Raw genomic sequence first — 4,057 nt, forward strand, 5'->3', positions numbered from 1 at the left:
TTTCAAAATCAAATCTTTTTCAAATCATATCTTTTCAATCATATCTCTTCAAAATCAATTTCTTTCCATTTTTTTTTTATAATTTTCGAAAATCCTTGTTATAATTAATGATTTACTTCAAAATTTTCTAGTTGTTACTTGCCTATTAAGAAAGGATCAAAAGTTTTAATTCTAGAATCATATCTTCTAATTTCTTGTTAGTCAAGTAATCAACTTTAATTTTAAAACTTTCTCTTTTTAGTCTGATTTTCAATCATATCTTCTCAATCATATCTTTTCAATCACATATTTTTCAAAATTAATTTTCAATCATATCTTTTTAATTTCTAATTTCAAAATCTTTTCAAAAATCACTTAATTTCTTTCCCAATCTTAATTTTCAAAAATCTCAATCAAATTTTCAAATTTCTTTTTATTATTTCAAAATCTTTTTAATTTATTTTCGAAAATTCTTCCCCTCTTCTCACATCCTTCTATTTAAAGGACTAACACTCCTCCTCAAGGTATAATTCGAACTCCCTCCTTCTTTATATGTTCGAATTCTCTTCCATCTACCTCCTCCTTCTATTCTTCTTTTCCTCTGACACCTCAAGGAATCTCTATACTATGACATAGAGGATTCCCTACTTTCTTGTTCTCTTCTCTTTCATATGAGCAGAAGCAAAGATAAAGGCATACTTGTTCAAGCTGATCCTGAACCTGAAAGGACCTTGAAGAGAAGCTAAAACACAATTCTCTTTAGAGGGCCTAACAGAGCTCTTCAAGGAAGAAGACACCATGGCAGCCGAAAACAACAATGCCAACGATGCAAGGAAGGTGCTTGGTGACTTTACTGTACCTACTCCCGACTTCTATGGGAGAAGCATCTCAATCCCTGCCATTGGAGCAAATAACTTTGAGCTTAAGCCTCAATTAGTTTCTCTAATGCAACAGAATTGCAAGTTTCATAGACTTCCATTGGAAGATCCTCATCAGTTCTTAGCTGAATTCTTGCAAATCTGTGACACTGTCAAGACCAATGGGGTTGACCCTGAAGTCTACAGACTTATGCTTTTTCCTTTTGCTGTAAGAGACAGAGCTAGGACATGGTTGGATTCACAACCTAAAGAAAGCTTGAACTCTTGGGAAAAGCTAGTTAATGCCTTCTTGGCAAAGTTCTTTCCACCTCAAAAATTGAGCAAGCTTAGAGTGGAAGTCCAAACCTTCAGACAGAAGGAAGGTGAATCCCTCTATGAAGCTTGGGAAAGATACAAGCAATTGATCAGAAGATGTCCTTCTGACATGCTTTCTGAATGGAGCATCATAGGTATTTTCTATGATGGTCTGTCTGAACTATCCAAGATGTCATTGGATAACTCTGCTGGAGGATCTCTTCATCTGAAGAAGACGCCTGCAGAAGCTCAGGAACTCATTGAAATGGTTGCAAATAACCAATTCATGTACACTTCTGAAAGGAATCATGTGAATAATGGGATAGCTCAGAAAAAGGAGTTCTTGAGATTGATACTCTGAATGCCATATTGGCTCAGAATAAAATATTGACCCAACAAATCAATATGATTTCTCAGAGTCTGTCTGGAATGCAAGCAGCAACAGGCAGTACTAAGGAAGCTTCCTCTGAAGAAGAAGCTTATGATCCTGAGAACCCAGCAATGGAAGAGGTGAATTACATGGGAGAACCCTATGGAAACACCTATAACCCTTCATGGAGAAATCATCCAAATCTCTCATGGAAGGATCAACAGAGACCTCAACAAGGTTTCAACAACAATAATGGTGGAAGAAACAGGTTTAGCAATAGCAAGCCTTTTCCATCACCTTCTCAGCAACAGACAGAGAATTCTAAGCACAGCCACTCTGACTTAGCAACCATTGTCTCTGATCTAATCAAAACTACTCAAAGTTTCATGACTGAAACAAGGTCCTCCATTAGAAATTTGGAGGCACAAGTGGGTCAGCTGAGTAAGAAAATTACTAAACTCCCTCCTAGTACTCTCCTAAGCAATACAGAAGAGAATCCAAAAAGAGAGTGCAAGGCCATAACCACAACCCACACGGCCGAACCTGGAAAGGAGAAAGAGGCAGTGATCTCCACTGAGGAAGACCTCAATGGACGTCCACTGGCCTCCATGGAGTTCCCTAATGAGGAACCATGGGAATCTGAGGCTCACACTGAGACCATAGAGATTCCATTGAATTTACTTCTGCCATTCATGAGCTCTGATGAGTATTCTTCCTCTGAAGAGGATGAAGAGGTTACTGAAGAGCAAGTTGCTAAGTACCTTAGAGCAATCATGAAACTAAATGCCAAGTTGTTTGGTAATGAGACTTGGGAGGATGAACCTCCATTGCTCATCAAAGAACTGGATGACTTGACTAGGTAGAAATTACCTCTGAAAAGACAAGACCCTGGAAAATTCTCAATCCCTTGTACCATAGGCACCATGACCTTTGAGAAGGCTCTGTGTGACCTAGGATCAAGTATAAACCTCATGCCTCTCTCTGTAATGGAGAAGCTAGGGATCATTGAGGTACAAGCTGCAAGAATCTCACTGGAGATGGCAGACAATTCAAAGAAACAGGCTTATGGACTTGTAGAGGATGTCTTGGTAAAGGTTGAAGGCCACTACATCCCTGCTGACTTCATAATCCTAGAGACTGAGAAGTGTATGGATGAATCCATCATCCTTGGCAGACCTTTCCTAGCCACAGCAAAAGCTGTGATTGATGTTGACAGAGAAGAATTGATCATTCAAGTGAATGGAGACTCCCTTGTGTTTAAAGCTCAAGGATATCCCTCTGTCACTATGGAGAGGAAGCATGAAGAGCTTCTCTCAATACAGAATCAAACAGAGCCCCCAGAGTCAAACTCTAAGTTTGGTGTTGGGAGGTTCCAACATTGCTCTGAACATCTGTGAGGCTCCTTGAGAGCCACTATCAAGCTATTGACATTAAAGAAGCGCTTGTTGGGAGGCAACCCAATTTTTACTTATATATGTTGAATTTCTATTTTCTTTTGTTATTTTATGTTTTCTGTAGGTTGATAATCATGTGAAGTCACAAAAACAATTGAAAAAGCAAAAACAGAATGAAAAACAAAATTAAAAACAGAACACCCTGGAGGAGAAACTTACTAGCGTTTAAACGCCAGTAAGGGTAGCAGAATGGGCGTTAAACGCCCAGTCTGGCACCATTCTGGGTGTTTAACGCCAGAAATGGGCACCAGACTGGTGTTTAACGCCAGGAATGGGCAAGAAGCTGGCGTTAAACGCCAGAAATGGGCAGTAGCCTGGCGTTTAACGCTAGGATTGGCAGCAAGGGGCGTTTTACACACCACATGGTGCAGGGATGAGAAATCCTTGACACCTCAGGATCTGTGGACCCCACAGGATCCCCACCTACCCCACCTCTCTCTCACTTCTTCACCCATTCACCAATCACCTCAATACCTCTTCCCCAAAAACCCCTCACCTATCAAATCCCACCATTCTCTTCACCACTCACATCCATCCTTCATAAAACCCCACCTACCTCACCATTCAAATTCAAACCACTTTCCCACCCAAACCCACCCATAATGGCCGAACCATGCCCCCCTCTCCACTCCTATATAAACCCGTCTTCACTCCTTCATTTTCACACAACATACACACTACCCATCCCCCTTGGCCGAAACACAAAGCCCCCTCCATCTCCTCTATTTCTTCTTCTTCTACTCTCTTCTTTCTTCTTTTGCTCGAGGACGAGTAACCTTCTAAGTTTGGTGTGGTAAAAGCTAAAGCTTTTTTGTTTTTCCATAACCATTAATGGCACCAAAGGCCAGAGAAACCTCTAGAAAGAGGAAAGGGAAGGCAAAAGCTTCCACCTCCGAGTCATGGGAGATGGAGAGATTCCTCTCAAGGGTGCATCAAGACCACTTCTATGAAGTTGTGGCCAAGAAGAAGGTGATCCCCGAGGTCCCTTTTAACTCAAAAAGGGCAAATATCCGGAGATCCGACATGAGATTCAAAGAAGAGGTTGGGAAGTTCTCACCAACCCCATTCAACAAGTCGGAATC

At 40.8% G+C, this 4,057-nt stretch overlaps 1 non-coding gene across 1 annotated transcript; it reads right to left on the bottom strand.

Annotated features, from left to right (window-relative positions):
• Positions 1-1,179: 1,179 nt before the first annotated feature.
• LOC148572212 (small nucleolar RNA R71) lies at positions 1,180-1,287 on the bottom strand. Its single transcript, XR_015908007.1, has one exon. It is a non-coding gene; the product is annotated as a small nucleolar RNA R71 (small nucleolar RNA).
• Positions 1,288-4,057: the final 2,770 nt, after the last annotated feature.

Source organism: Arachis ipaensis, chromosome B3 (genome assembly GCF_059453495.1).
Source record: "Arachis ipaensis isolate K30076 ecotype BB chromosome B3, ASM5945349v1, whole genome shotgun sequence".
NCBI lineage: Eukaryota > Viridiplantae > Streptophyta > Magnoliopsida > Fabales > Fabaceae > Arachis > Arachis ipaensis.